Source organism: Lithobates pipiens, unplaced genomic scaffold (assembly GCF_037356315.1).
Source record: "Lithobates pipiens isolate NorthernLeopardFrog02 unplaced genomic scaffold, aLitPip1_a1.2 Scaffold_22, whole genome shotgun sequence".
NCBI lineage: Eukaryota > Metazoa > Chordata > Amphibia > Anura > Ranidae > Lithobates > Lithobates pipiens.
In genome coordinates, this window is record NW_027507784.1 from 245,458,277 (window position 1) to 245,470,284 (window position 12,008).

Here is a 12,008-nt window from a genome sequence, read left to right on the forward strand (position 1 = left end):
CCCCCTAAAAGTGTAATAACTTGCGTAAGTGATCATATGAGTCACAAGGGGACTCTTAACAAAAGGAAAGAGAAGAGAGCGGGGAAAGAAGAGTAAGAAGTCATCACGTTGGCTTGTCCTACCTGCTTATGGTGGATCCTCCCGGAGGTGCCACAACTCCCAGACCTTATCGTGGGCCTCCAGTCTATCCTGCATTTTAGCGGTCATTCTTTCCATCATTTCTACATCCTTAATCCTGGCTTATAGGGCCTCTGGTGAGGGAGGTGAGCGCCACTTCCAGTTTACCACCACTAGGCAGTGGGCTGCTGCAAGGATGTGGCGTACTAGTTTCTTTTTGGGCACTGGAATTTTCAGTGTTGACAGGCCTAGTATGAAGAATTTCGGGGTGATAGGGATCTGTCCTCTGAGGAGTCAGACCAGTAGTTGCTGATCCGAAGTCCAAAAAGGAGTGATCAGTGGACAGTTCCAATATATATGGAGGAGGGTGCCTTTATCCCCAGACAGCACCAGCAGCGGTCGGAGCTGGTGGGGTAAATGGCGTGTAGCGCATATGGGGTCATGTACCAGAAGTACAGGATTTTGTAGATATTTTCCTTGTAGAGTGTGCAGAGCGAGCTCTTTGCTGCCTGGGACCAAATCCTCTGCCAGTGCTCCACAGGGATCCCCTCGTCCAGAATCTTTTCCCATTTGACCATAAAGGCATGTTTGTCCTTGGAATCCAAGGCATATGCATTCAATATTTTGTATATATCAGATATTAAACCCTTCTGGGCAGAGCCTGCCAATACTAGGGTTTCAAAGGGGGTTGGAGGGGAAAATTGCAGATTTGGCTTTATGGTCAAAGCATAGTGGCGAATTTGGAGATACCCGTAGAACTGCTGGCGTGGCAGGTCAAACCTGGTCTGCAGCTCAGTGAAGGATAGTAGTTTGCGGGACCTGGGGTCTACCAGATTCCCAAAGTGGAACAGGTTCCGTGTGGTCCACGGTGAGGACATGCGATGAGTGAGGCTATCTGGCACCTTGGGATTACAGACAAATGAGGTCAGGAGGAAACTATTCAAGGTCAGTGTATGTTGTTGGATCAGTTTGCGCCATATTCGCCTAAGTAGGGTCATAGGGCCCAGCATACGTTCAGGTTCTACCTCTGCGTTTGTGTTCCTTAGTAAGTTGTTTGGGTGTACCGGAGCGAGCAATATTTTTTCAATTTCCATCCATTTGTTATAGGAGCGTTGGGTGAACCAAGAAGTTATTGCCCTTAGCTGAGCCGCCTGGTAGTATTTAATAAGGTTAGGGTATGCTAGGCCCCCATCCGAGCGTGCCGCCATTAGTACTGAGCGCGGTATTCTATGTCTTTTATAGTTCCATATGTATTGGAGTAGGTCAATTTAGAGCTTTTTCAGGTGCCCGTAGGGTAACAGGATTGGTAGGGTTTGGAACAGGTACAGCAATTTTGGAAGCACCGTCATTTTTACGAAAGCTATCCTCCCGAACAGGGAGATGTGATGTTTTTTCCATTGCAACAGGAGGGCCCTTATGGATCGATATAGGAGAGGAAAGTTTTCCTGATACAGGGCGGTTTCTTTTGGAGTGATGTGGATCCCCAGGTATTTAAGTGATTTGTGTTTCCAGCTGTAGGTAAAGTTAGCCTTTAGGTGAGTTGTCTCTGCATCCGGTATGTTTATTGGGAGGGCCTCTGACTTGGATGCGTAATTTTGTACCCTGATATTGCCCCGTATCTGTCGAGTTCCACGTGTAGATTTGGTAGGGATATTCTGGGTTGTGTCATTGTGAGGATTATGTCATCAGCAAATAGCAAAATTTTGAACTCTTTGCCTCTAACTGAGATACCTTTTATATCTGGGTTTCCATGAACTGTGGCGGCTAGGGGTTCTACGCAAAGAGCGAAGAGTAGCGGGGATAGCGGGCATCCCTGCCTGGTGCCATTGGTCACTGAGAACTGGGGGGAGGTAGCGAAAGGTGTTTTAACTTGGGAGGTGGGAGTGGAGTACAGGTGTTGGACTGCTCACAGGAAGGGGCCCCGGAACCCGATGTGGCGTAGTGTGGTGAACAGGAAGAAGGGCCACCCAAGGTGGTCGAATGCCTTTTCGGCATCCAGGCTAAGCAGCAAGGACTGCATGTCCTCCTTGTTCGCCACCTCGACCAGGTCTATAATTTTCCTGGTGTTGTCTCCCGCCTGGTAGAGTGGGACAAAGCCCACCTGGTCTTTGTGAATAAGTGAAGGGAGGCGAAGTGAAAGTAGTTTAGTAAATGGAAGGGGGGTAGGGGAGAGGGATAGGTGGGGGTATGGTCCGACTAACATCCTGTGTGAAGGTCAGTTAGAACAGAAAGAAAGCAGTAATGCCAGATAAACATTCACTTCATTATATACCGTGAAGCCACAATACCTAAATTTGCCAGTGCTTGTCAAATTGTTTAATGTTACCATTTCTGCCTGCCAGCAGAGATTCATAGGCATAGTGAACTTGGGTTTTAGTGAGGACCTCTGGGGCATTTGGGGCTCTATCATCTTTCCAGTGACTGGCGATTAGGGTTCTTGCAACCAGAAGGATATGAGTAATCACCGTTCTAAATTTAGCAGGGAAGGATTCAATGCCTAGGTTCAATATCGCAAGGCCCGGGTTAGGTTTGGTCAGGATGCCCGTGATGGTTGAGATGGAGCAGAAAACAGAATTCCAGTAACTTATCAGATGTTTACAGGCCCAGAACATGTGGAGCAAATTACCTGTTTCTCCACATCCTCTCCAGCATAGTTGTGTGTCTTGTTGTTCAAATTTGGACAGTCTATAGGGGGTGAGATACCATCTGAGTGCTATTTTTTGGGACAGCTCCCAATGATTCACGCATTTGGAGGCTCTATAAATTGAGCACAGTGAATATTGCCATTGCTTGTTTGTGAAGGTAGTGCCTAGTAGTGATGGACGAACTTCCGACGGGACGTTTCGCGAAAGCGAAATGCGAACGGACCCAAACGTTCGCGAAACCGAACGTTCGCCGCGGGCCCCATTGACTTCAATGGGAGGCGAACTTTGCAAACCTTCATGTCGAATTTGCGGCCACGTGGTAATTATTAGGGGGTAAAACGTAGTCCCACCATCTGGACAATGACATAATACATGTATGAGGTGAATTTGGGATCGATAACTACAAGCATTTTTATTTTATTTGGGAAATTGTTCTAACAATTCAGGACTATGGAGCTAATGAAGGCAATGGAGGAGAGGGAAGGTCAGGGACCAGGGTAGGCAAAGAAGAGGGTGCAGGAGATGATCACCAGCAGCGTGACATACCGGAATGACACATGCACCGTGATAGAGGCATCTGACAGCAGCACCGTAATACAGAGCACTGACAGCAGCACCGTGACATACAGCGCTGACAGCAGCACCGTGACATACAGCGCTGACAGCAGCACCGTGACATACAGCGCTGACAGCAGCACCGTGACATACAGCGCTGACAGCAGCACCGTGACATACAGCGCTGACAGCAGCACCGTGACATACAGCGCTGACAGCAGCACCGTGACATACAGCGCTGACAGCAGCACCGTGACATACAGCGCTGACAGCAGCACCGTGACATACAGCGCTGACAGCAGCACCGTGACATACAGCACTGACAGCAGCACCGTAAGCAGCCCCAGGAGGAAGTCAGCACAGCACAGGGATGGTGTGATCCCCTCATAATAAGAACCCCCAGGAGGAAGTCAGCACAGCACAGGGATAGTGTGATCCCTTCATAATAAGAACCCCCAGGAGGAAGTCAGCACAGCACAGGGATATCATAAGCAGCCCCAGTAGAAATATGACACCGCTCAACCTCTTCAAAGAGGAGGGTAGGGGCATATAGTACGGTGTGCTTTTTTGGGTCAAGGAAGTGAGCCAAATGAATTAAGAAGGTCTGTGTGCTTGATTAAAAAAATAGTTTATAGACATATACATGGTCTACTGGTCACATGTGTTGAATTCCTCCGAGATCCATGCCTCATTCATTTTTAGAAATGTGAGGTAGTTAACACTGTGGTGAGCTAGGCGAGTACGCTTATCGGTCACAATCCCCCCTGCTGCGCTGAACGTCCTTTCGGACAGGACACTGGATGAGGGGCAAGCCAACAGTTCGATTGCAAATTGGGCAAGCTCTGGCCAGAGGTCAAGCCTGCCCACCCAGTAGTCTAGGGGTTCATCACTCCTCAGAGCGTCCACATCGGCCGTTAACCCAATGTAGTCGGACACCTGACGGTCTAGGCGTTCCCTGATGCTGGATCCGGATGACACCTGTCGATGGGTCGGCTGAAAGAATGACCTCATATCCGAAGTCACCAACACATCTTCAAACCGGCCTCTTCTTGCAGGCGCTGTTGGATTGGTACCCGCAAATCCTTCTCTGGGAGTGGGAATTGCTCCTCTGCCAGCGCACGCAAAAGCAGAATGCAGCATTTCTCGAAGCAAGGCCTGGAAGTGCTGCATTCTGACAGCCCTCTGCGACGGCGGTAACATTTCCGCCATTTTGTGTTTGTACCGGGGGTCTAAGTACGTTGCCACCCAGTACTGGTCCTTGACCCTCATGCTTTTTATACGGGGGTCCCTATTAAAACACTGGAGCATGAAGGCCCCCATTTGCACTAAAGTGGAAGCGGTGTGGTGGCCTGGCTCCTGCTCATCATCCAGGATAATGTCGTCCTCTTCATTCTCCTCTCCCCATCCTCGCACAACAGGGATCCCAGAAAGGTTTAAAGCATGCTCTTCTTGCTCCTGCTCATCCGCCCCGGCACCATCCTCCTCTGACTCCTCATCAGACTCCTGTTGTTGACTTGTCTCAGATAGAGTAGCCCCCCCTGGGAATTCATCCAGCATTGCGACTTCCTCATCTTCCCGCTCCTGCTCCTCCACAGCCTGATCAATGACACGACGCAATGCACGCTCCAGAAAGAAGGCATAAGGTACCATGTCACTGATGGCGCCATGGCTGCGACTGACCAGTTTGGTGATCTCCTCAAATGGCCGCAGAAGTCTGCATGTGTCGCGCATGAGCAGCCACTGGCGCGGTGAAAAAAAACCCAGCTCCCCAGAACCGTTTCTTTCGCAGAGTTCATACAGGTAGACGTTAACTGCACGTTTCTGCTGGAGCAGCCTATCAAGCATATAGAAGGTTGAGTTCCATCGCGTCGGGCAATCGCAAATAAGACGTCTGACCGGCAGATGGTGTCGCCGCTGAATGTCAGCAAGGCGAGCCATGGCCGTGTAAGATCTTCTGAAATGGGCCGAGATTTTCCTTGCCTGACGCAAGATGTCCTGGACCCCAGGGTATTTGACAAGGAATCGCTGCACGACCAAGTTTAAGACGTGTGCCATGCACGGCACGTGCGTGATTTTGCCCTGTTTCAATGCGCTAAGCAGATTGGCACCGTTGTCACACACCACTTTACCAACTGTCAAATTGAGCGGTGTTAGCCACTCATCTGCCTGTGAACGCAAAGCTGAAAGGAGTGCCGGGCCAGTGTGGCTCTTTGCTTCCAGGCACAACAGACGCAGCACGGCATGGCAACGTCTCACCTGGCATGTGGAATAGGTTCTGGGGAGCTTGGGCGGTGCAGTGGAAGAGACGCTAGCAGCGGAAAAGGAGGAGGCAGCTGAGGAGGAGAGGGAGGAGGATGGAGTAGGAGGAGGAGAAGAAGAGTCAGGCCTGCATGCAATCCGTGGCGGTAAAACCAAATCTACACGGGTGCCACGGGTTACATGCTTGACGGCCGTCAGAAGGTTCACCCAGTGGGCAGTAAAACTGATATACCTTCCCTGCCCGTGTTTGCTAGACCACGTGTCTGTGGTCAGATGTATCTTGGCACCGACACTGTGTGCCAGAGATACATTCACTTGCCGCTGAACATGGCCATATAGCTCTGGGATGCCCTTCTCTGAGAAATACTTCCTTCCTGGGACCTTCCATTGTGGTGTTCCAATGGCCACAAATTTGCGAAAGGCCTCCGAGTCCACCAGTTTATATGGCAGTAGTTGGCGGGCTATGAGTTCTGACAAGCCAGCCGCCAACCGTTGGGCAAGAGGGTTATCCGGCGTCATCATTTTTTTACGCTCAAACATTAGGCCCACGGAAGCCTGCCTTTTTGCAGAAAAATGTGAGCTTGGCGTGATGGAAGGTGGAGTGGAGGACAATTGTGAGGAGAGAGGAGAAGGAGAAGTAGAAGACGAGGCTGGACGGTGAGAGCCTGCAGTGTGGCTTTGTGTGTTCCGTTGCTCCCACTGGGCTCGGTGATGGCTGCTCATGTGCCTTCTTAAGGCGGTCGTCCCTAGGTGAGTATTGGGCTTACCGCGACTAACGCGTTGACTGCAAAGATTGCAGATGGCAACGCTATTGTCAGCAGCGGACACGTTAAAAAAAGCCCACACTGCGGAGCCATGTGCCGGTGTCCTGGGAGCGCCAGATGTGACCGTACATGGTCGATGACTCGCTCCTGATACATTTGCAGTCTGCTTTGTCCCTGCTGTGCAATGTAAGTCATTGCTGCTTCTCCTCCCTATCTGCTGGTCCATATCTCCCTCTGAACTCCCCTCCTCTTCCTCTCTTGTGGGCACCCACGTGACATCACTAGACACGTCATCATCAACGTCACCTTCCCCACCGCTATAAGTAGAGATCTCGGAGTAGGCAGCAACACCGGGGACCAACCTCCTCCTTGGGCTGATCTGGGTACTGGCGTCAGACTGCTGAGTAGCGCTTGTTGCTACCTCCTCTTCCTGATCCAATACCAAGAGTGGCTGCGCATCAGAAATGTCCTCTTGATATGGATCGGAAAATAATTCCAGTGACTCAAGCGGAAGGTATGTGGTGGTGGTGGTGGTGGTCGTGTTGTTAGTGGTAGTGTCTTTGGGGGTGCACATAGCAGAGAGTGAAGAAGAGGGTGCAGATCGAGAGGATGAGGAGGGTGCAGAAGAGTAAGGCTGAGCGAGCCACTCAACCAAGTCTGGTGCATCCTTTAAAGTAATTGAACGCACCTTCTGCAACTTCCCACTTTGGCTCAAGCCTGTTGCTCCTGCCCTACCCCTACCACCCCTGCGGAAGGGCCTGCCTCTTCCTCTGCCTGTCATTTTTTAAATGACCCTGTGACAAAACTCTTAGTCCCTATACCGATGAAGGACTGCTGCAGTATAGGGCAGCGGTCAGCAGTGGTGCACGTCAACCCTATCTATTGTGGACCGATAGCGGTCCTTACAGAACAGCAGACTGTACCGCACTCAAGCCTATGTACCGTAGCACCCTATACCAAGTTACCAGTCCTTATAAGAACTTTTGTGGACCAAGCAGGTTGTGTATTAGTGTTTAGCAGACTGTACGTCAGTCCCTATACCGCTGAAGGACTGCTGCAGTATAGGGCAGCGGTCAGCAGTGGTGCACGTCAACCCTATCTATTGTGGACCGATAGCGGTCCTTACAGAACAGCAGACTGTACCGCACTCAAGCCTATGTACCGTAGCACCCTATACCAAGTTACCAGTCCTTATAAGAACTTTTGTGGACCAAGCAGGTTGTGTATTAGTGTTTAGCAGACTGTACGTCAGTCCCTATACCGCTGAAGGACTGCTGCAGTATAGGGCAGCGGTCAGCAGTGGTGCACGTCAACCCTATCTATTGTGGACCGATAGCGGTCCTTACAGAACAGCAGACTGTACCGCACTCAAGCCTATGTACCGTAGCACCCTATACCAAGTTACCAGTCCTTATAAGAACTTTTGTGGAACAAGCAGGTTGTGTGTTAGTGATTAGCAGACTGTACGTCAGTCCCTATACCGCTGAAGGACTGCTGCAGTATAGGTGAGCGGTCAGCAGTGGTGCACGTCAACCCTATCTATTGTGGACCGATAGCGGTCCTTACAGAACAGCAGACTGTACCGCACTCAAGCCTATGTACCGTAGCACCCTATACCAAGTTACCAGTCCTTATAAGAACTTTTGTGGACCAAGCAGGTTGTGTATTAGTGTTTAGCAGACTGTACGTCAGTCCCTATACCGCTGAAGGACTGCTGCAGTATAGGGCAGCGGTCAGCAGTGGTGCACGTCAACCCTATCTATTGTGGACCGATAGCGGTCCTTACAGAACAGCAGACTGTACCGCACTCAAGCCTATGTACCGTAGCACCCTATACCAAGTTACCAGTCCTTATAAGAACTTTTGTGGACCAAGCAGGTTGTGTATTAGTGTTTAGCAGACTGTACGTCAGTCCCTATACCGCTGAAGGACTGCTGCAGTATAGGGCAGCGGTCAGCAGTGGTGCACGTCAACCCTATCTATTGTGGACCGATAGCGGTCCTTACAGAACAGCAGACTGTACCGCACTCAAGCCTATGTACCGTAGCACCCTATACCAAGTTACCAGTCCTTATAAGAACTTTTGTGGAACAAGCAGGTTGTGTGTTAGTGATTAGCAGACTGTACGTCAGTCCCTATACCGCTGAAGGACTGCTGCAGTATAGGTGAGCGGTCAGCAGTGGTGCACGTCAACCCTATCTATTGTGGACCGATAGCGGTCCTTACAGAACAGCAGACTGTACCGCACTCAAGCCTATGTACCGTAGCACCCTATACCAAGTTACCAGTCCTTATAAGAACTTTTGTGGACCAAGCAGGTTGTGTATTAGTGTTTAGCAGACTGTACGTCAGTCCCTATACCGCTGAAGGACTGCTGCAGTATAGGTGAGCGGTCAGCAGTGGTGCACGTCAACCCTATCTATTGTGGACCGATAGCGGTCCTTACAGAACAGCAGACTGTACCGCACTCAAGCCTATGTACCGTAGCACCCTATACCAAGTTACCAGTCCTTATAAGAACTTTTGTGGACCAAGCAGGTTGTGTATTAGTGTTTAGCAGACTGTACGTCAGTCCCTATACCGCTGAAGGACTGCTGCAGTATAGGGCAGCGGTCAGCAGTGGTGCACGTCAACCCTATCTATTGTGGACCGATAGCGGTCCTTACAGAACAGCAGACTGTACCGCACTCAAGCCTATGTACCGTAGCACCCTATACCAAGTTACCAGTCCTTATAAGAACTTTTGTGGAACAAGTGAGTTGTGAATGTTTAGCAGACTGCAGCAGAAGGGCAGCAGTCAAGTATAATATCCTTTCTATATTTGGAAGAAAGAATATTATACATGTACAAGCCTATTACTGTACCACTGATACCAGTCCTGAAAAGAACCTTTGTGGAACTAATAATAACAGCAAGTCTTTAAAATTACCCTCACTGCCTGACAACACTGCTTCCTTCCTGTCCCTATACAAATTGGCAAAAAAAGAGAACGATTAGTGGTTACTGGAACAGCTCTTTTGTGGACCTTGATAGTAACAGCTAATGATGATGATGATGATGATGATGATGAAAGACTAATCTGGCTGTCCCTGTAGCATACACCGTCCTTTCCCTTTCTCTAAACTAACAAAAGACACTCAGGCTGCTGCAAGAATCAGCAGCACAGCAAACCTATCAACACCTAACACCTATACCAGTCCTGAAAAGAACTTTTGTGTACCAAATAGCTAGTGGTTTATCTCTCCCTACTCCACACAGGAACCTGTCCCTATCGTAACAGAAGAAAGAATGTAAAATGGCCACCGGATCGGGTGTATTTATAGGTTAGGGGGAATGTACAAGTGTCCATGTGCTGTCATGTCTCAATTGGCTGTCCTGTATCACATGATAAACGTGTCACCAAAGGTTAAAGTTCTTGTATACATTAAACACGTAAGTCCGCCGCGGCGAACGACGGAAAAAGGCGTTCGAACGTGCGGACCGCGAATGTCGGAAATTCGCCGCGAAACGACCGCCGGGCGAAACGTTCGTCCATCACTAGTGCCTAGGTCAGATTCCCATTTCTTGTAGGGGGACGTTTTTGTAAAGGTCATTTTGTTTTGAAAAATATTATAGAACAGTGAAATGCCCTTGGGGGGAGTTTGTTTTGCAGTAAAGAATCGCCACACCTCCTTCGAGATGGAGATGCTGCATGTCTTAGTGGATCTGAGAAAGTGGGCTATCTGCATATATTTGCGATCAGTAGTTTGAAACGCAATTGAAGAGTAGCAAAGGGTAGGATTTCCTTGTTTAAGTATAGATTATCTAGTGTTTTCATGCCCTTGTCACACTACTCTGAAATGTTTAGGTTTGGAATGACATATGTTAAGATCTTTAGTGGGAAGGGGAGAGCCATTTGGTCAGAAGTATGGGCTGGGATCTTGCCCATCTCCCTCCACGCCAGTAACGAGGCCCGGATGGAGAGAGGAAGGTTCCGCAGGGTCACCGGTCTCCAGGTATCGACAAATAGTAGTTTGCTCAGCTTGTTGGTAGAACATAGGGATTGTTCAATATTACACCAGAGGGATTCAGAGGAAGGGTCGAACCATTTTTCAAGCTGCGCAAGAGTACCGGTAGTTGCTCGAAAATAGTCCTCAATGTCAACCAGTCCCATCCCTCCCGCCAGCCTATGTTTGACCAAAAGAGTTTTCAAACATCTAAGTCTTTTGGCTTTCCATATGTATGTGGTCATGAGAGCGTTTAACGCCCTGATGTATGTTTTATGTATTGGTATTGTTAGTGTTCTGAAAATGTATAGAATTTGCGGCAACAACAGCATTTTAAATGAGGCCAGAAGTCCTGTCCATGTGAGTTCAATATTAGCTAACCTTTTCATTTCTTTGAAGAGTTTATCAATTAAGGGTAAGTAGTTGGCTTCCGCTAAATGTTGGAGATTCTTAGTTCGTTTTATACCTAGGTATGTGATGTTATTACTACTCCACGAATAAGTGAATGAGTTTTGCAGATTTAGCCAAGGGTGGGATTCCCATCTCTAAAATAGTAGATTTTGTAAAGTTTACCTTATAAAAGGAGATTCTGCTAAATTCAGTGAGTGTGTCATGAGCATGGTGTAGGGAGTTCTGGGGTGATGTCAAGAAGAGAATAATAGCATCCGCAAAGAGGTTTATGCCATGGGATTGTCCCTGAACCGAGAACCCCATAATATTGGGATGGGATCTAATTCTCTCCACCAAAGGTTAAATCAGTAGTTTGAAAATAGAGGGGGAGAGGGGGCACCCCTGTCGTGTGAAGACCTGAGCACAGGGAGATGAATATAGGGCCAAGATGGCAGACAGAATGGGTCCAGAAAAGCCAAACTTCAACAGTGCCTGTCTCATGTAGCCCCAGTGTATCCTGTCGAACGCCTTCTCCGCATCCAAAGAGAGGAGCAGAGAAGGCGTCCGACAGGCTTGTGCATATTGCATAATATTGAGGACTCTTCTGGTGGTGTCCGAGGCCTGTCTCCCTGGCATAAAGCCAGATTGGTCAGGTCCTATGAGTGAGGGAAGAATAGGAAGCAACCTATGGGCTATAATTTTTGCATACACTTTGACGTCAGTGTTGAGCAGAGATATTGGTCTAAAGTTGGAAGGAGTTGTGGGTTCCTTGCCTGATTTCGGGATGGTCACCACAAAGGCCTTCGGCATTTCAGGGGGAAACGAGGCGGAGGACATCGCAGCAGAGTAGACCTTTTGTAGGGTTGGAGTGAAGGTAGATTGAAATGTTTTATAGTAATCGTTGGGCAGGCCATCTGGGCCTGGGGATTTGCCCAAAGGGAGATTACGTATTGCCCTTTCGATCTCAGGCTCCGAAATAGGAGCATTAAGGGTTTCAAGTTGTGCCTGTGATAGGGAGGGGAGATTCATTTTAGCAAGGAAGGTTTATGCTCTGTTCAGTCGGTTGGGGGGTGTCCCTATCATTAGCTAGGTTGTACAATGAGGAGTAGTAGTTGGCGAATGAGTTCGCTATTTCTTTAGGATGAAAGATTTTGCCCCTCCCCGAGGGATGCATAAGATGCAAAATTTTGGATTTGGTCCTGGCAGATTTAAGCCTTTGCGCTAGAAATTTACCTGCACAGTTACCCGAAGAGTAGTGGGACAGTTTCAGATATTGTATATGCTTGTCGTAT